Below are 21,496 nucleotides of genomic sequence, written 5' to 3' on the forward strand. Positions count from 1 at the left end.
CCCAAACTGTTGGGATTACAGGCGTGAGCCACTGCACCCAGCCTCAGAACTATTTATGCTTAAAGTAATGAAAGGTGAAAGCAAGGGAGAAACATTAACTTCAGGATAGTGGCTACCTCTGGGGATGGGATAAAATGGAATTGGGTAGGACGAGGAAACTCTAAATGTATCTGGCAGCTTATTTCTTACTTAAGAATAGATATGAAGTAAAAAATGTCGGCCAGGCACGGTGGCTGACACCTGGAATCCCAGAACTTTGGGAGGCTGAGGCGGGTGGATCACTTGAGGCCAGGAGTTTGAGACCAGCCTGGCCAACATGGTGAAACCCCGCCTCTACTAAAAATACAAAAAATAGCCAGGTGGGGTGGCACATGCTTGTAATCCCAGCTACTTGGGAGGCTGAGGCAGGAGGATCGCTTGAATCCAGGAGGCAGAGTTTACAGTGAGCCAAGATAACATCACTGCACTTCAGCCTGGGCAACAGAGTGAGACCGTATCTCAAAAATAAATAAATAAATAAATAAAATCTACAAAATGTCCAAAAATGTTAACTTTGGGTGAATTCTGGGTGGTAGGGGAGAAAACTTAGATGTCTCATTATTTTCTGTATTTCTCTGAAATTTTTTGTAATTTCAAATGTTTTTTAAGAGGGGGAAAAACTCAAAGGTAAAATTTATGCTTACTGTGTCTAGCTCTATTTATATTGCCTAATGAGCTCTTTAATGTTCTCCTCAGAGATATGCAATTTGCAAAAGAAAACAGCAACAGAGCAAAAACCATACGGATGTCTCTCTACTTGGGCTCTCATGTTGCCACCCTTCTACTGAACCTTACATTTTGCCCTGAAGTTAAGTCTTTTTAACGGCCATAGCTTAACTCAATTGCTAATTAGCTCTTGTCTCCAAATTGCATTGTTTTCAACTAATCTAAAAGGTGAAGAAAAGTTGTTTCCACACATCTGTTCAGGTTGGTATTCCATGTAACAAACTACCCCAAAACTTAATGGCATAAAACAACCATTTTATTATGTTCCTGGATTCTGCGGGGCAAGAATTTGGACAGAATACAGCGGGGATACTTTGTCTCTGCTCCATGATATATGGGGTCACAACTTGGGGGTGACTTGACAGTGGGGAGTAACTTACTTGATGACTGGGGGCAAAACTCATTGGGAGGTGTATTCACTCCTCTGTCTGGTTGTTGATACTGGCTCTTGACTGACACCTCAGCTAGGGCTGTCTACAGAGTCATCTACTCATTACAATCATGTCACTATGGTTGGCTCAGATTCCCAGGGAGAGGGCAGAGACTCCCACCTCTCAATGGGAAGGGTGTTAAAGAATTTGCATGCATATTTTAAAACCCCCACAATATCCTTTTAATTCTGTTGTTACAATAAAGTGGGTTGATAAGTCTGGACTCCACTTTCTCTTTGTTTGCTCAAGTAATCCATAGGGGGAAGATTTAAGTGTATCCACTAAATTGTCTAGGAACATGTCTGGTCAAGTTATAGCAGCTCAGATTATAAACTAATAAGAATATTTATTTTATCAGTCCTATTCCTTGTGAAAGCAGACTAGTTTTTTTAAAAATGACTATTCAACATAAAGGTATACATCATAAATAACTCATAGAATGAAATTTTCACCACCAACGAAATATTCTCCAAGGGGGACTCCATTATCTATTGCTGCACAGCAAATTACTCTATAATTTATGGCTTTGTGGATTTAAAACAATAAACATTTATTATCTCACAGCCTCTGTGGGTCAGGAATTTGTGAATAGTTTAACTCGGTGGCTCTGCCTCAGGGTCTCTCATGCAGTTTCAGTTAAGATATTGTCTAGGACTGTGTCATCTGAAGGCTTGACTGGGGCTGAAAGAGCTGTTTCCAGCATGGCTCACTCTCATGGCTGTTGACAAGAGGCCCCAAGTCCTACCATGTGGACCTCTCCATAGGACTGCTTGAGTGTTCTCATGACATGGCAACCAGCTTCTTCCAGAGTAAGAGATCCCAAAGAGAGCAAAGAGGAAGCCAGAGGTATCTTTTATGTCCTAGTCTTTGTAAGTGACATGCTGTCACCTCTGCCATATTCTCTACATTAGAAAGTGAGTTACTAAGTCCCACTCACATTCCAGGCAAAAGACATCAAACTCCATCTCTTGAAGGGAGGCATAGCAAAGACTCTGTGATGATATAGTAAGACTACCACAGGGAGCTGAAAAAGGTGCTCTCTCACTCCATCCTGAAGGAATCTGCCTTAAGGCATCTGTCCTTATTGAGGAAATGAATGTGGGGAAACAAGTTGTTTCCATATGGAAAATTATACATCAATTTCCACTTTGCCATTCAGGTAAGAAATACACCTGCACTACTCTCTTCTATTCTACTCCTATCTTCATAGGATAAGAACTATGATTCTTGCCAATTACAGCCTGGGGAATGCTTTGCGTGTTTTATATTTACATGCAGTTGTGGTAATATCATGGAAGTACGGGTATTCCAGGGCCTATTCTAATGCCCTCATTGACATGAAGGTTCATTTGGTCAAGTCGCCTGGACAGGTGTGCTCTTTCTTGTACTCCATTCTATTATGTGTCTTTCAAAACTACAAACTTGAATGGTCAGGATGATAGATGGGGCTGTGCTTCAGGTCAAGGGAGATCATAAGATGCAGAAAAATTGCCATCTGCAAAAAGCAAAACGCAATGAAGTGAAATGCAATCCTGACTGACTGTTTCTCATCTTTAGTGAGGCATTGCAGAAAAGATACAATTACTCATTCATCTGAGAAAAGGAAACCTAGGGTGCACCCAGTTCAGAAACCTAAAAGAAGATCTGCTAGAATTTCTAACTTAGGAAATACCAGTATTTAGGATGGGGTAGCTAGGTCACTGACAGGAAGGTGGGGGTCCCTCCCTTCAAAGAAAAAGGGTAGGATTGTATCTGGTTCTGGATCTAATTCAACTTGACTACTTAGCAGTAAAGATAAATTGAACCCAAAGAGAAAACTGAAAATCACATTTTCCTGGCAAGTCCTTCAATGGGCTTAGTGTGTTTAGATTTATGAGGGAGTGAATGACCTTCTCTGCCACAGTTTTTCACATTTTCGTTATTCCAGGACTGATTTTCCATCTGGCCTAACCAGAGTCTGAAGTTGCTGAATCAAACAGAGCCAATAGGTCGGACTTGAGTTGGCTGGAGCCTGCACAGAGCTGGGAAGCACAAGTATGTTCCTTTTGTAAAGGGCTGTCAACCAGATGCCTCCTCCTCCCTCCTCCCGGCCTGCCTCCGATCACAGCCCTGAAAGAGAAGACATGCTGTTTTTCCAGCTCAAGAGACACCACTGCAGGGGGAGCAGTAGCAGGCTTGGGGACTTTTTCCACTCAAGAAGCTGGCTATGGGAAGAGGCGGGATGACAGTATTAAATGCAAGGACATTGTCAGACAGAACTGGTTCCTATCCCAGAATCCTGGGTTGGTGGGGGGTGGGTGGGAAGGGTCAGGGAAGGCCAGGGTGTTCTACTCATCTCTAGCAACCCCAGAGAAAACGTGGAAGAGCAGTGCAAAGTTTCCACACACTCGAGAAGAGTTCAAGAGTAGCAGAGCACTGATAAACCCAGGTATCCGGCAGAAGTGACAAAAGTACATTATAAGAGAAAGCCACAAGACCAGGTGAGGTAATGAACATTGCTGGAGTGCTAGTAACCAGAAGCGGGATGCATCTCAGGAGAGGCAGGCTTTGCCAAAATACCACGTAGGCTACCCCACACAGGTGCCATCTAAAGGAGATGGAAGACAATAGAGAAAATCCAGAATTAACCGAATTTTAACATGAAAAGACTGAGAAAACAGAGAAGTTTTCTAGAAATAATGAACATTGCATGTTATAATGTTAAGTAAATTAAGTTACATTATACAAAATAATATTATCTATTTTGCACACTCAAGTTTGTGGCTTAAGAAAATTCAAACCTGCTTATCAATGTACCATTCTCTGTTGTTCCTATAGCTTACCCTGTATTTCATGCAATACAAAGGAAGATGGCTGTTTGGGGTTGCCGTGTCTCTTAGCAATTAAGGAGATGGCTACAGCCAAGCAGTGTGAAGTGACAGCACCAGAAAGTTTTCTACACCAGAGGTCAGAAAATATTTTCTTTAAAGAGCCAAATAATGAATATTTTAGGCTTTCCCAACTATACAGTCTCTGTTGCAATTCTTCAACTCTGCCCTTATAGCACAATACATAAATGAATGGGCCAGGCTATGTTCCCATTAAATTTTATTTATGGAAACTGAAATATGAATTTTATATTATTTTTCTGTTTCACCAAATATTATTATTCTTTTGATTTCTTTCAAGTATACAAAAACGTAAAAACTATTCTTAGCTCATAGGCCATGCAAACACAGGAGGTAGACTAGATTTGACTACCGGAAGTAGTTTACTAGCCCTTATTTTTGGCTGGTCACTGATCTCCACACCATAGAAGGAATTAATGTATTCAGGCTTATGGCCCTGGGTAAAAAGGTCCACCTGCTTAGGAAAGTGCTCAGGAGATAAAATCCTTCTGGGAATCACAGAATCTTTTTTTTTTTTTAACAACTTTTTCTCTTCCATTGTCCTGTGGCTTTTCACATGGTTTCAAGACAAGTGTCAAACTTTACATTTGACTTAGAAAAGCCACAACTCATATTCAAACTCCTCCTGTGGTGGCAGAAGACAGCTGGGCTCTAAGCCCCAGGAAGACAGGGACTGTGTGTCTTTTTCCTTGCTACCATATTGCTGGGGTCTAATGTAGCATCTGACAGAGTAAGGCACTAAATAAATGTTTGTTGATTGAATGACTAAGTGATGAAAAAGTCCTTTTAAAGCACTTATTTTTGGTGTTCTTGTTTTTTGTTTTTGAGATGGAGTCTCACTGTCTTGCCCAGGCTGGAGTACAGTGGCACGATCTTGGCTCACTGGAACCTCTGCCTCCCAGGTTCAAGTGATTCTCCTGCCTCAGCCTACCGGGTAGCTGGTATTACAGGCGCCTGCCACCACATCTGGCTAATTTTTGTATTTTTTAGTAGAGACGGGGTTTTCCCGTGTTGGCCAGGCTGGTCTTGAACTCCTGACCTCAGGTGATCTGCCCGCCTCAGCCTCTCAAAGTGCAGGGATTACAGGCGTGAGCCACTGTGCCCAGCCTAAGCACTTTTAAAAACTGTTTTGTTACTCCATCTTACATGCGTTACACAACTCTCACTTTAAAAATGTCTATAACAGTGATTTAGAATTCAGAAGACTCATCATGCATAAATAGATTTCCTTCAAAAGCTGGACAAAAATTTTATGTCAGTGTGAAACTGCAAAATCATTGTTAGCTATGTTTAAAAGAAAACCTGTTTGCACCAAGAAGTGAAAGAAAAGTAACTGCAAATATCAGAGACTGGTCTCAGTAAGGAAGCAGCCACCTGGGCCTCTCTCCTGACATTAATGTTGTGCCTTCCATTTGGCCTAAGGAGGTGGTTTCTACCATTATGCGCATGACATGAAAAAGCTACCTGGGTAACAAAAGACTGGGAAACTTACCAGAGACCCACAACATGGGAGGAGCTGATGCTGAAAATCCTTCTGCTCTGTTCTAAGCTGGCAGCTTCTCTCCCCATTAAGCCATACAACATCTAGGCAGAACAGAGCAAACTCAGAGAAAACCACACAGCTTTTGGCTGTCTGGATTCAGCATTTTATCTGAACAATCATCTTAGCTCTCCTTTTAAAGTTTTCTTTTCTTTTTAAAATCTCAAGTGAATTTGCAAAGGGAGGTATGAGAATGTGGGGGAATTGGGGATGAAAACTAGTGTGGGGTACCAAGAAGAGGCAAAAGAAAAAGATCAAAGATTAGCTTTCCTAAACTGGGTGGCACCTTGGCACTGAATCCTGGGAACAGATGCTGGCTGATTTGAATTAAAAAAGAGCAAAAGTAACCAAAGATAAGAAATAATCGGCTAAAAAATACAAAACCATACTTCTGACTAGGGACAATAAAATGTTCCAAGCAGATGTTAGAATAACTGACTTTTAAAAACCAAGCTCAAAGAAAATAGGGAAAGAGACTCATTGCTAAATATTTTTCCTTCAATTGTGAATTAAGACATGGGCAGAGGAGAAGAGACCCTTTCCAGAATCTCAGCAGGATAAATCAACCTTGTGGAGGCCTTTGTGTTCCTGGAGAATGATGTCAGAACCCACCCCAGGAAGAAGAAAGAAATGTTTGCACTAAAGGTCACTGGAGAGCTATAAAGAAAAATGCTATTTGTAATGACCTAGAAAGCCTTCCAGGAAGAAGAGGAGTCAACTCACTGTTTTGGAATCAGTGGGGAAAAAAACAACAAAACTTTTCTGATGAAAAACATTCCGAGGGTCACTTAGACATTCTAAGAAAATCAATGAAACTTTGAGAGAAAAGAATCCCAGAGTAGGATTATAGGAAAATTATGTTTTTCTTAACTGTTTAAAGCATGTTGTGCATTTACATATGTGTTGGTCATACAAAGATAATTGGAAAGGTTTCTGGCAGTAAACAGAAGGCAGAGACTGACAGTCTCTCTACCCTATTTACTGTTGACCCTGAGAATCCTTGGGGTAATCAGATATGCGTGGCTCACAGAGATATCCAGGGGTTTAGAAGAAAGAACATTAGCCTGTGAATCAGAAGACCTGGCGTCACATTTCAGCTCTATGGCCTTCTAACAGAACTGCTGCATGCCATTTAACCTTTCAAAGCTTTAGTCTCCTTATCAGTTAAGTGAAGATAATGTGTGTTCCTTGTGGGAATATTGTTAAATGCAGTCCCTATATAGAATAGACACTTAGTCGGAGCTCAGTAGTAGTAGACTTGAATCTGTTGCCTCAGAATTAACTTACTAGCTGTCTATATTGAGCACTCACTATGTGTAAGTCTGTTATTCACACCATCTTGGTTTTCCCAACAGCCCTATGACCAGGGGCAATTGTTATCCCCTTTATACAGATAAAGTCACTGAGGCTGGAGAGGTTAAGAAACTTGCTAGTGGTAAGTGGTCAAGCCAGGCAGCCTGGCTCCAAGCCCCTGCTCTTATCTGACCAAATATGAGGGGAAGATTTACTGAACTTATACCATCTTCTTCTTCCTCTTTGTTTCTGTTATGACACAGGGAACAAGATGAAGAGGTTTTCGTCTCTCAGAAGCATAAAAAGCTACTGACCTCATCCCAATAACAAAAGTTAAAGAGAATGACTTTAAATACAAAAGATACAGTAATAATGACACTTTATGGTCCAGGCAGTATTCTTGGTGCTTTATTATATAGGCTAATTAATTAATTTAACAACCTTCTTAGGTAGGTGCTACCATCTTCACCATGTTGTGGGGACTCAAGCAAATGTGCAGAGCCCTTGGAGCTCCAAAGACTGCTTTCAACCACTGTACTATACAGGCTGTCCAACAGTGGGCTCTCAGAGGCAAGCCAACAGGCAATTATGGATGCTGCCTTGGCTAGGTATCAGGGGTGAAAGGCATATGGTCAGCAATGTAGTCTCAGGGCAAACTGTGAATTGAAGTTAAAAGAAAAGTGATATTTATTGACAGCTTATAATTTAAGTGAGTAGGAATATTTTAAGTTAATAATGCCCTAACTGGGGTTCCAAGTCCTTGGACTTCACCAAAGAAAATAACAGGGGTTCAGGAGCTATTTTTAATATTTCAAAATGCCTATTAGTATGTCACTAATCACATAAAATATAGTCTTTGTGTATGGTAACAGAGTCTTAAAGAAGAAAACTTTTAGGGAAAAAATCATTTTTAGACTTGAGCAAATTTTCAAGTATTCCTAATTCTGGAAACAAGTGAATTTCTCTCCTGTCAGAGTTGAAATAATCCTTATGTATGTCAAATTTACCCTAATAGAGAAGATACTCATTATCAAAGCAAATGCAACAAGACTCAAAGACTTCAGGAAAGAAGTTGCCGGCAGACATGAAAGGCAATTTTAGCCATTTACTTAGAATTGCCAGTCACCGTAGGAGCAGAAGAGGCATTTTTCTGCCAACTGGTTGAAGCTTGTGCCAGAATGATCCTGCTGTTTCTTAATTGTCCTAAAAGCTCGTAGCCAGCAATTTCCCTGCCAAGCCTGACCTCACTTTCATGTTTTTTATAATATGCAGATCACGAAGTGTCCCATTCAGAGTGGGAAAACAAGAAATTACTTCCTCATCCTTACTCTTGGAGCTCATCACATAATCTGTATGATGTCTCTGTAAAATAATACATCAATGGCCATCTCAAAGCCTTCTGTGCCATTTTTTAGTACCACTGTCCTTGCGTATCTTTGAACATATGACTAATCCTCATGGCAAACTTGTAAGGTAAGAGAGGGGACAACAGTGTTTTTCCCATTTATGAGTGATAAACCAACAGAATTATGACTGATGGACATACAAATCTATGTGTGGTGTATTAAGTTGAAATCTGCATGATGAAATTTAGAGTATGCTTTCATTTTTTTGTATAAAAGAAAAGGCATGTAACTGTGTATGTCTGTGCATGTATATGCAGGTGTGTGTAGAGGTGGGATATAAAAGCTCACAAAAGATCTTGTGATATACAATCTAGTTACTTCCTAAGGTGGTAATGTTACCTCCTAACAGTTACCTCCTAAAATGGGAGTGAGTGAAAAAAGCTACCGAGAATGTTCACTTTTATATCTATGCACCTCTGTATTGTTTTAATGTTTTGCAATAAGCATATATTGTTTTTATAATGTCAAAAAGAATTTTTAAAAAGAGAAAAGGTTTAAAGTCGGTGATAGATGTTCTCCACAATCAACAGCCCTGTCTAGTTTATTCCACTGGATTCAGATTTTCAGAGCAATTTTAAAGAGACATTAGAAAAACCTTCCTCAACTCTGGAAGAAAATAGTTGCTTGGTATTTGAGTCTTGGGGAAGCAACCTTCTACTTAATGCTTTTTGGAGGCCCTTGCTCCCAGATGGAATGGAGACTCAGTTGGGATGACCAGAGGCTTCCATCAACCAGCTCCTTGGGTTCACGGAGTTCTTTGAGGAGCAAAATCAATATGTAAAAAATGGGAATGCAGAGCTGTACTGTGTGGCATGGCGGTCTAGGCACTCCTTGGACAGCATGTCTCACCTGCTGATGAAACTCCTGAGCAAGGAGATGGAGAAGCGGAACCTCAAATTGTGGCAGTGGAACCTAAAGTTGCAGGGGGCCTCAAATCTGACCCTATCAGAAACTCAAAATGGAGATGTGTCTGAAGAAACAATGGAAGGTAGAAAGGTTAAAAAATCAAAACATTCTATAAATGTGGCCTTATCAGAAGCTCAAAATGGAGACGTGTCTCAAGAAACAGTGGAAAATGTAAAAGTTAAAAAATCTCCCCAGAAATCCACCGTATTAACCAATGGAGATGCAGAAATGCAGTCTCCCAATTCAGAATCAAAAAAGAAAAAGAAGAAGAAAAAGAGAAAAATGGTGAATGATGCTGGGCCTGATACAAAAAAAGCAAAAACTAAAACAAAGAAGAATCTGAAGAAGAAAGTGCTGAGACTCCTAAAGAAACAGAAAATAATGTGGAGAAGCTAGATAATGATGAAGATGACAGTGAGGTGCCCGGCCTGCCCCTGGGACTGACAGGAGCTTTTGAGGATACTTCATTTGCTTCTCTATGTAATCTTGTCAATGAAAACACTCTGAAGGCAATAAAAGAAATGGGCTTTACAAACATGGCTGAAATTCAGCATAAAAGTATCAGACCACTTCTGGAAGGCAGGGATCTTCTAGCAGCTGTAAAAACAGGCAGTGGTAAAACCTCGGCTTTTCTCATCCCTGCAATTGAACTCGTTGTTAAGTTAAAGTTCATGCCCAGGAATGGAACAGGGGTCCTTATTCTCTCACCTACTAGACAAGTAGCCATGCAAACTTTTGGTGTTCTTAAGGAGCTAATGACTCACCATGTGCACACCTATGGGTTGATAATAGGTGGCAGTAACAGATCTGCTGAAGCACAGAAACTTGCTAATGGGATCAACATCATTGTGGTCACATCGGGCCGTCTGCTAGACCATATGCAGAATATCCCAGGGTTTATGTATAAAAACCTGCAGGGTCTGGCTATTAATGAAGCTGATTGTATCTTGGACATTGGGTTTGAAGATAAAGGAAATTATTAAACTTTTGCCAACACGCAGACAGACTATGCTCTTTTCTGCCACCTAAACTCGAAAAGTTGAGGACCTGGCAAGGATTTCTCTGAAAAAGGAGCCATTATATGTTGGTGTTGATGAAGATAAAGCTAATGCAACAGTGAATGGTCTTGAGCAGGGATACTTTGTTTGTCCCTCTGAAAAGAGATACCTTCTGCTCTTTACATTCCTTAAGAAGAACCGAAAGAAGAAGCTCATGGTCTTCTTTTCAGCTTGTATATCTGTGAAATACCCCTATGGGTTGCTGGACTACATTGATTTGCTGTCTTGGCCATTCATGGAAAGCAAAAGCAAAATAAGCATACAACCACATTCTTCTAGTTCTGCAACGCGGATTCAGGAACACTATTGTGTAAGGATGTGGCAGCAAGAGGACTTGACATTCCTGAAGTTGACTGTATTGTTCAGTATGACCCTCCAGATGACCCTAAGGAATGTATTCATTGTGTGAGGAGAACAGCCAGAGGCCTAAATGGGGGAAGGCATGCCTTGCTCATTTTGCACCCAGAAGAATTGGGTTTCCTTCACTACTTGAAACAATCCAAGGTTCCATTAAGTGAATTTGACTTTTCCTGGTCTAAAATTTCTGACATTCAGTCTCAGCTTGAGAAACTGATTGAAAAGAACTAGTTTCTTCATAAGTCAGCCCAGGAAGCATATAAGTCATACATACGAGTCTATGATTCCTATTCTCTGAAACAGATCTTTAACATTAATAACTTAAATTTGCCTCACGTTGCTCTGTCATTTGGTTTCAAGGTGCCTCCCTTTGTTGATCTGAACATGAACAGCAATGAAGGCAAGCAGAAAAAGCAAGGAGGATTTGGCTACCAGAAAACCAAGAAAGTTGAGAAGTCCATAATCTTTAAACACATTAGCAAAAAGTCATCTGCAGCAGGCAGTTCCCCCACTCAAGACATGCCTTTCTTTATCTTGAGTAAGTTTGTCCTAACATGAAAATTTCCCCCTTGATCTAACAGGATTTTTGTAGCCTTTAGAATTTGGACTGGTCTAACAAGAGTATAAACTGACTTGGGTTGCAAGCACTGAGCACTGTTGCTTCTATCAAGTCTCTTTTATTTTTGGGATATAAAACAGGCTTTAATTTTCTTGGCTGCCCAAGGACAGAGCAAGGAATATCTGCTCTTTCTTGTGATGATATAATATTTTAATTTTAAATATCCCTCCTTCATACACACAAATGTACATTATTGTTTTAATATAATTCTTTTTGTACCTTTCCTTCTTGGTTTGTGAAGATTTTTGTGGCATGTGAAGATTTTTGTGGCAAAGCAGTTGCTTTGCTCAATGCTGTAAAAGGTGACCTAGTGTGCTGGGAAGCTGGTGGTAATGCAGAAAAGAGTCTCAGGTTATTTTTTGGTTTTAGTTATTTCTTGGACCTTGACAGTACCTAATGACTCCTCCAGAAAATGCTGTAGTATAAAAGAGCAAAGAGCTTTGGAAAATATCTAAGAAGCACCTCAGGATTAGGGTGGCATTGCTTTTATAGATTCTTGATTTTAAAGCAATGAGCCTTTCTCAGGTGTTTTGTTTTTTAGAGAAAAATCTATGGGTTGTAATTTGAATAAAGTGTCACTAACAGTCATAACATTTGATGGGTGTGGGGTAGGAAGAGGGTGGAATTGAGATGTTTGAGCCTCGTTCACATCAACAGAGTTATAATATACTGCATGTCTTCATTCAGTAACACAGCAAAGACTTTAAAAACACACATACAAAGAATGGTGCTGCTCCTCATTCAGATTTCTTTAATTCAAAGTGGTTTGGATTTTGGTAAGGCTTTTCGCTCTGTACAGTACTTAGAAGACAAGGGCAACTGCCCTGGACTTAGAGCCAAGCTATCAGACAGTGCCCAGCACACATTAATGTTTGCTTCTTTCTGAGAAAAATTACCTCTTCCAGTCCCTGAAACAAAAAATACACTTGTTGTGAAGATTGAAAATGAACAAAGTCAGAAAAAAACAGCGAAGTCAGATGGGTTTTTTGTTGTAGGAGCACTTGATTTCTAGTGTGTTTTGTATAATGTATAACTACAAAATGATAGATTTTGTAGCAATTCAAAACGGAAGTTGCTAGCATCATTTTGCTGTTGTGCCAGTTAATTATAGGATCCCATTAAATGTAAGTGTGCTAATATCTAATGTAGAGGAAAGTGTTTGGCAAAGAATATTCCAGTAGGAAAAGAAAAGAACAATCTTCCATTTCTGGGCTTGGCCATTATCACCCTGGTCAGACCTGTCCTGGGCTTCCAACCTTGACTGCTGGGCTCCTGGTTTGGCTTCTTGGATTCCTAATTCCTCGTGTTTAGTAACTGTCTCCAGGATCATGTTTTCCTTTTTTTTTGTTTGTTTCAGAAGTAATATTTTTTAAAAGACAAAAGCAAAGGGAAGAATATTTAATTACTGAGCAGAAGTAAATACTGTTGGTATTTTGTACCTAATCTAATTTTTATATGCATGTTCATGCTTTTTAATTTTTCATCAAAAATGAAGTCATCTACCTACTACTTGTAACCAGCTTGTTTCATAACATGTTATTTTCCTGTGTCATTAAATAATAACCTCAAAAAAAAAAGCAAAAAGGAGAATGCAGTCTTCATTATTTATTTAGATTTTTGTACAAGTCTTTGATAAGGTTCCATAATAAAGGCAATTTGGGGATGAATAGTCTGCATAGCAAACTCCTTCCGTCCAACTAGGAATGTGACCAAGGAATGGTGGTGTAGTAGAAATAGCAAAAACTTGAATTTTGACAGACTTTTATTCACATCCTAACTGCTATTTAAGAGAGGTTTGACCTCAAACAATCTACTTTGTGTCTCTGAAATTCTGCTCCCTCTACTATAAAATAGAATAATAGGGAGATGAAAGGTTGTATGTAAAGGGCATCACATAATACCTGGCTCATGGAAGGTGGTCAAAAATTCCTAGGCTAATAAAAAAGTGTAAATGATTTTTAATGTGTATTGACATTTGTAGTGAACAAATAAGAAAACTTAGAATTGTGGAAGATTGGCAGGAGATAGTGATGATTCTGTCCATGGTATAGTCACTCCATCGTATTATCTATCAGGCCACGTCATTCCATCATACTGTGCAAAAACTACTTGAGAAGTATATCTTACTGAGGAAGAGCCAATAGTGTCAACTACACATATGAAACACCCAACATGCAAAAACTAGAAAGTGATCTATTTGTAGATTTAGTTGTAATTGGGCCGTGTTTGCAATTGGAGGTGTCTAGCTCTGGCATCTTCTCAGACATTCTGCATCAAACAGAGATGACAAAATCATTAAATTTCTTAGAAACATTTCTCTGATGACTAGACTTGGCCATGGAGAGTGAAAACCAACCAAAGGAAAATTTCTTGGTACTTACTGAATGACAGGCACACACTGGTGACTGAGGAGTTCCAACGTGGCAAATCCAAAGAAGACACTTGAGAAGAACTAAACCAAACTGTATTTGTAGGAAGATAGATTTTAGGTTCTCCAACATACCCCTGGAAAGACACCTGGATGTCTGTCTTTCACTCACCTCATATTTGTGAGCAAGACACCACATTAGGCCCTATAGGAGGTTTAAAGACTCATAGTCCAAAAACTCAGTCTCATAAAATCACAGAAGACAATGACTCACTAGGTCATCTAAGATTCAAATGCACTGAAGGTTGTAATGATCATTAAATAGCTTCCCTGGAAAGTGTTCTCTGTAATGCTTCTACCATTAGCTGATATCAAATGCTACATTTTCACATGGAAGAGCCCTAAGTCTTGCAATAAACCATCAAAAAGATACAAAAAAGGACCATGAAGACCCTCTTTGAGACCATGGTCTTGGTACAGAAGTTCTTGCTCTATAATTTTTCGTCTCCCTGCCTACTGGTTGACCACCAGCAGCACTACTTTCAGGTCACTGATGAAGAGAAGTGACTTTACAAGAGTGTGAGGAGTACTGGGACATTTTTAAAGAATGCCTGTCTTAGGATGAGGGCAGTTTTTAGAGTCCAGCCCCTTCCTTTTTCTGTCTGGCTTTCTAAATCTGAATTTTTCTTCTTAATCCCACTTGCTGCTATATCTCTTCAAATACCGACGACTTTCCCTCGGCTGTCCTTGTCCTGAAGCAATAAGACTCTCTGATCTGCCCTTCAGAATTCTCACTCCCCAGATCCTAGGAAAATGGGAATCTTGGGTACTATGAGGAGCTGCTAATTGGATGATGATACTCCCTTGTCAGCACACCCCAAAATTTTCCCATAGACTAGCTTCTCACAGGCATCATCTTCCATACCTTCTGTTGTTTTTCATGATTCTCTCGTTCCCATGATGGCTGCTAGCACCCAAAGCCTGCACTCCATCTCAAAGCTTTTGCCCAGCCAGTTTGAAACTCCAACACAAATTACGCTATATTCATTTAGACCGTTAATTGGTGGCTTGTGTTCTCATGATGTCTCCATGGCCACGAGTGAGTCAATTCACTTCTCCGAGCTCCAGGTGACTGGATGAGGAAAACTCCATCCTTGACAAAGCCATGTTCATTGGGCACTCACGTGCAAACACACGTACATACATGTAATTTCAGAATGAGTTATGAAGGTAGTTGCATTTCCAGCTTCATTGTTTACTAGAATGTACAATTGTGGGCAAGTTAGTTCTGAGTCTCGGTTTCTTCATCTGTGAAGTGGAGAAGATGACACCTATTTCTATGTTCTATGAGTAGAGAATGAAATTATATGGGAGAAGCACTTAGAACAGAGTCCAGGCTCAGAGAAAGGATGACTCACAAGTATTAATGGTGAATAAACATCTGAAGGTATTTTAGCATCACTAATAATCAAAGAGGGAGAAGGAGCAGGAATGTAGGGCAGGCAATATCAATAAAATTGTAAATAACCAAAATGGCCCAAAATAGGCAATTGGTTATATCTGAATACAGTGGAATATCTTGGAAATTTCAGGTTACAAAACACAGGGAAAGATTTAGTAAATGTTTGTTTCCATCATTGCTTTTCTCTCATTCATAGGATCTTGCAAGTGTCGCATGCTCTCCAAAGGCCCCTGCCCACCCTGCGCCCCACCACCCTTATTTCCTTCCTTCTTTTCTGTCATCTTAACTACATGATTCTTCAGTTTTCCTCTATTTTTCTCCATTTGCAGTGAAAGTGATAGAGGGCTGCAAAGAGAATGGATTTGTGTCCTTTAAATGTGTCACTTCCCACTAACTAAGGAATTATAGCAGTTGTACTTATACTTCTTTAGCCTTGGTAGCCAGTAAAAACAATATGATTAAACTGTAGAGCTGACCCTGAATTTCACTGAGACCAGTCTAACCATTTAAATCATAACTTTATGAACAACTTTTTATTGTCATCACATCATATTCTTGTGAGGAAAAGCCAACAGCAATATTAGATGACTTCCTAAAAATATTTTCTCAAACATTTTTTTCTGTGAAAATTATACTATAAGAAAAATTTGTGTATAATTTTAATATCTCTTTTATTTTTTCTTTAAATTTATTTTGATTTGGCTTTCCTGTTTCATGTTTATTCTAGAAAATTGGAAATTACAGAAAAATATTTGGAAGAATTAAAATTATTCATAGTCACACTTCCAAAAATAAATATTGTTGACATTTGGAGAGTATTCTTTTTAAATGCTTTTATTTTGAAAGCTAAGAACATATTTGCATATATAGTTTGTGACCTGATTTCTTGATATTTTATGATGCCAATAAAATTTTTTTATTAACAGAAATTTCCAAGATATTCCATAGTATCCAGATTTAACTAATTGCCTGTTGGGGGCCATTTTGGTTGTTTGCAACTTTATTGCTTTTGCCTGCCCTACATTCCTTCTCCTTCTTCCTCTTTAATAATTAACGATGCTAAAATACTTTTCTGTGTTTATTCACCATTAACATGTGTGAATCATCAGTTCTGAGCATTTTAAGTATCTCTTTTATTTATTTTTATAATGATGGTGGTGGCCATAATCACTGTCTTCATTGTGGCACTTGGGACCAGGAATTATCAAGGCCAGGTTAGCTCAGAGACCCAGATGAAGAAGAGAATTACAGACAAGAACAGATTTGCTCTCATTCCCAGCATTGACCTTCCCAAAACTGGCATTCTCTGGGACCAGGTGGTTTTGAAAAGAGTTGTTTTTGATGCCACAGAAATCTATTGGAAAGTGGACTTCCAAGCACATCCAGTCCTGGTGTGTATTCTGCAGCTAGATGAGAAGCTAGCAAGTTATGGGCCTTCTGAAGACAGCTTTAAGTTCAGCTAGAGGAATGAAATCCTAGGAAATAGTGAAATAAAACACAAAACATATTTTAAAATTTATAAACAGCAATTGTTCCTCAAGGGAGGAATTAATTTTCTTGTAAATTATTCCCTTTTTGCCTGGATTGTTGCCTTGAGGCCCAGGTCAACTCTCTACATGGAAATCTTCAGAGGACAGAGAATAGAAAATAAACACTCATGCTCCAAATTTGGGCTTGTACACCAACCAGGACCTTTTTATGGCCACCTTCCTGCCAAGCTCACTGATAACCAGGTTTCACAAGTCAGGGAAGGCAAGTCTAACTTGGAGGTCAATTAGAGATGTTGGTTCTTTCTCCAAGGATAAAAACCAGTTATTTTACCTGTCACCCTAAAAAGTTTCTGGGATGTCATCTGGCATATGTCCTAGCCTTGATGTTTCATAACCTCTACAACTTTTGGGCACACAAAAAAATTCACATAGTCTCATCTATAAGGATATAACACTCTTGAACGTAGAAATGAAATCTTCAGCTTCTTTAGAACTCCCACTGCACAGAAGCTGCTCTAATCTGTCAGACTAGGAGTCACTCTGAAGGTGTATTGCTTTGCTAGGTGCAAGTCCCCTGGAGGGCTGGCAGTCCCCTGGAGGGATGGATGTCACTGACTGAAGGGAAGGAAGTGGGCTGGAGCAGAGTCAAAGGCTGAGAACTTGAATCGAACATGAATTAGCTTATGTCAGTGCCCACTCAATGCCTTCCTCTCACCTCAGATCACTTTGAGTAGAAGCCAGTGTTCTTACAATGGCCTACAAGGTCCCCCATGATCTGGGCTACAATACTCCCTGCTTACTTCTCTCTCCTCTCTTTCCTTCTACTATCCATTCTACTCTCTGCACAATGAGAGAGAGTGGAACAAAGCTGTTCCCCCTGCCTATAAGAATGTAGGGTCAGCTTGAAAGCTAAGGCTAATCCTGAGAGCCTAACAGCTGGATGCTATCAGATAACTGCATTTCTAGACGCTGAACAGTACGTTCTTTCTTGAGGGGAAATCCAAGTGGTTTATTTCCATGGCTGCCACTCTCCCCAAAGTTATTTTTCCCAAGAGACTTTCCCCATAACCACCCCTTAACCTACCAACCATGTCTGGGTTGGATGTCCCAACTATGTGCTCTCTCAGCATCCTGTGCGCCTGCATTACTGCACATTCACACAGAGTGCAATCACTCATTTACTTATCTTTTCTCCCACTAGGCTGAGAACAGGGGTTGTGCAGTCATATTCAGTATTAAGTCCCCAACCCTAACCCGGGCCTGGCACATACAAGACATTCAGCAGATGGCTATTGAATGAAAATATATAAATGAATGAACAATTACCAGTTGCCTCCACTCCCTTAACCTGCTACAGAATTAATAAACTAATCTTGAGCATAGTGGATATATAAAAATAAAAGTATCGTTGAGGACTGTCAGGCCAGCCTCTCTGTACTGATTGCTACATTCTTCTTGTTGATTTATGCTACTAATTACTGTCACTTTTATTTTGGATTTGGACAGAAAACAAGAGTGTTACTTAAAGGAAGGCTTCCACATTTCTAAGTGTAGGGAACCCTGCTAAGGACATGGAGCTTCAAAGGGCTCACAAGAAATTCATCACACACATGTGTGCACATGCATATGGCACACACACTCAACTTTGTAACATGTAGTAGACCACATCTAGAATAATATAAAATTTCTATCTCAAATGATCAGCCCCTGACCCTCCAAGCCATGGCTGAGTCAAAGATGATATGGCATCCCTGTAAAGATCAGAAGGAAAACAGGAGAGAAGAACCCAGAGTTTCCTTCTAAACCAGGGTGTGTTTCTAAACCTTGGCTTTATAACAGAATCACCTGGTGGGCTTTTAAAAATGCCAACACTCAGACCACACCTAAGACCAATTACATCAGAATTTCTAGGGAAGTGAACCAGGGATTTTTTTTTTCAAGTACCCCTGCTGCTTCCACTGCGCAGCCAAGGCTGAGAACCACTGCTCTAGATTCTTCCTCTCCTTGAGCCCTACTATGTGCCGGCGTTATATGGGGCAATGTCTTTTCCTTTAATTTATTGATGTAAAATGTTATCCACTTTACATGGCCTAGCCTACACCCTGGAAGGGAAGCAATTTTATAAGCCCTCATTATTTACTCTATATTGTCAGGGCACTAGGAAAATAAGAAAAAAAAATGATTTCTTCTGCACTCACTTGCTTAAGCTATCCCTTTAATACCTAAAGGGAACCCTTTAGTGTAATTCTTTATAAGAACAGTGACAGTAAGACTATTTGGGAACTGAAGCCATTCCATAGATGAACTCTACAAAGTTTAATGTACACACTTCAATTTACATGCGATGAGATAAAATTGTTAATGTTTGGAGGTTCACAGCTTTCTCCCTCCATCTTTGCCCACTAAGCTCCTTATTTCTCCTTGACTTTCTATTAATAAAAGGGAAAAAGTCAGACGCTGGTGAACAATTAGCATAGAACCAACCCTCAATCTTCAGGGTGCCTCATGGAGCTGGGGATGTGATTCATCTAGAGCCTGTGTAGACTTACACATGGCCCAGAGAAGAGAGGGGATCAAGGGACCAAAGGGGCAGAGACATGGCAGAAGAAATAGAAGCCCAAAGGAATATAGGGGTGGTAAAGATAGAAGTGGACAAGAGATTTTAATGAATTTCTAAGGACTAAGTGTTTGGATTCATTTACATGTTTTTGAGAGTGCGAAGTGTAAAGACTAAACCTGCTGTATAGGCCCTGCTACTGAACTCTAACGACACTCTGGACAGGATGGCAGGGTCATGCCTTCATGTGAGTTGCATGAATGCACTGAGTGGGCAGGTCCACCACTGGAGCACTCAAAATGTGGCTAGTACAACAGAGGTACTGCATTTTCACATTTTGTTGATTTTAGCTAATTTAAATAGGCAAACGTGGCTAGTGGCTACCCATACTGAACAGTGCAGGCCTACAGTGCTTAATCACAAGACACACACCTATCTATTTGTTTATGCATGTATGGACACCTACCTACATAAATGGTTTTGTATTTGCACATAATTACATACCCTCATATCTCAAGAGTATACATACAGACACAACTAGACACAATTGCACAAACAAGACACCTGGTCTTGTGGAAAGATAAAAAGAATAAAAATTAAAATTGGAACTATTGCATGGGTCCATGTAGGGAGATTTGACACAAGAAGAATTGGAGCAAAAAGTACATGGGTGTGTTGGACAACATGATGAATTTGGGTTGATGCTTTGATAATAAAAATTGAAGGAAAGAAAATCCTGTGAGACCACCAGTGGTTTAGGAATACAAGCAGCTTTGATTCCCTTGATCTTTTAATCTTTCAGCAAAAGACCTTTACAAATGACATACATCCTTCAAAGGTGGACTTGACTGTCAAGGATGGCCCTGGTAACTGGGAAGAACTCCAAAGGGCATAGATAGAAAAGGGAAGAAAGCACTTCTTAACAAGGATGACCAAATTCTCTAAATGATATTCATTCGCCAAAAACATTTTAGGCACTCTTGTTTCCGGGAGAAGTATTTATTCCAAAGTTATTAAAACTGTATGAGATGGAATAGATGAATTTCCAGTTGTCAGAATTATTAGTTTACCTAAAAGTTATACCAATTCATGGACTATAATATTGACTTTTTCCCTATTGAACAGGTAACTGAATTCTACCCATATGAACTAAACAATAATTCCTCCACCCAGAAGTGGTATAATTGTTGCCAGCTAGAAATATTATGATTTGCTTTCCAGTGCTCATATTATCCATCTCAGTCTCTTGATGTATATCCTTTACTAATGCTTGCCTTGCAGGTCTTTCAATATGCTGTGCTCCTGCCTGCCTCTTAGTCTTTGCCCATGCTGTCCCCTGTACATGAAACGCTCTTCCCAAACTCTTGCTGAGTTAACTTCTGCACATCTTCCAGGTCTCATCTTACCATCCTTAGGAATGTCATCTCCAACTTACCCTACCTGTCCCAGATTAGATCAGTCCTTCCTGTTTTATGTTTTCATAATACCCTGTTCTTCTCTTTCATAGCCCTTTTTTACAGTTATAATTACTGAATTATTTGTGTCTTTATTATTTAATTTTATTATTTAAGTTTATCTTACTCTCTGGATTGTGAGCCCCATGAATACTTTGGTTCAGATATTGTAATCTGCCTTATTCATCACAGTACTATGTCCCCAGGATGTAATACAATACTCAGCAAATAGTTGATGCTCAACAAACACTAACTAAATGTTCAATAAATGAATAAATGTTTCACTTTAGCTTTATTTATCTAATTCCTCCCTTTCTTCCATTATTCTTTATCATAAGCTATACTATTATGCAGTCCTATACAATGGTAAACAACTAAAAAATCTCCTAAGCCCTGTACACAGTTGATTAACTCTGATATTCCTCGTTCAGTTCCCCTTAAGATCTGACAGACCACCTGGTGGTATACCATTTAAGTCACGGCAGCTATAAACACATTAAGGCCCAGCATGAACCTGGTCTGACATCCAACCAGTCTTCTGGCTGTCACAGAAATGCCTCCATCCATTTTAGAAATGTGCTTACTACAGAAATACGATGCTAAGCTTGCTGTATTTATGAGACACTGAATTTTCAGGATGCCTTCAATCAATAGAAAATAGACATTATATTCTTACCTGAAGGCAATAGTAATATGACTGGCTGTGAATTTGGGAGTGAGGGAAATAAGAAGGCTCTCAGATGATTATTTTAATATAGAGATGTGCTAGCTTACCTTAAAGAGCATGGCTCACAGAACAGTAGACTTGACTGTAATGAGAATGACAGAAAAATGTAAAATATATGTTGGTCCAAAGGGGATTGATCAGTGATGCAGACACAAAAGGGAAGAAACAAACACCA

The 21,496-nt window shown here is 39.6% G+C and overlaps 1 long non-coding RNA gene and 1 pseudogene across 1 annotated transcript; both read left to right on the plus strand.

The window, feature by feature from the left end:
• Nucleotides 1-1,921: 1,921 nt before the first annotated feature.
• On the plus strand, nt 1,922-17,965 carry LOC134740217 (uncharacterized). The gene is made up of 4 exons (XR_010127513.1): nt 1,922-2,042; nt 3,124-3,230; nt 4,014-4,142; nt 17,785-17,965. It is a non-coding gene; the product is annotated as an uncharacterized LOC134740217 (long non-coding RNA).
• LOC129045066 (ATP-dependent RNA helicase DDX18-like) lies at nt 9,164-11,186 on the plus strand (annotated as a pseudogene).
• Nucleotides 17,966-21,496: the final 3,531 nt, after the last annotated feature.

Source organism: Pongo pygmaeus, chromosome 8 (genome assembly GCF_028885625.2).
Source record: "Pongo pygmaeus isolate AG05252 chromosome 8, NHGRI_mPonPyg2-v2.0_pri, whole genome shotgun sequence".
Classification (NCBI taxonomy): domain Eukaryota; kingdom Metazoa; phylum Chordata; class Mammalia; order Primates; family Hominidae; genus Pongo; species Pongo pygmaeus.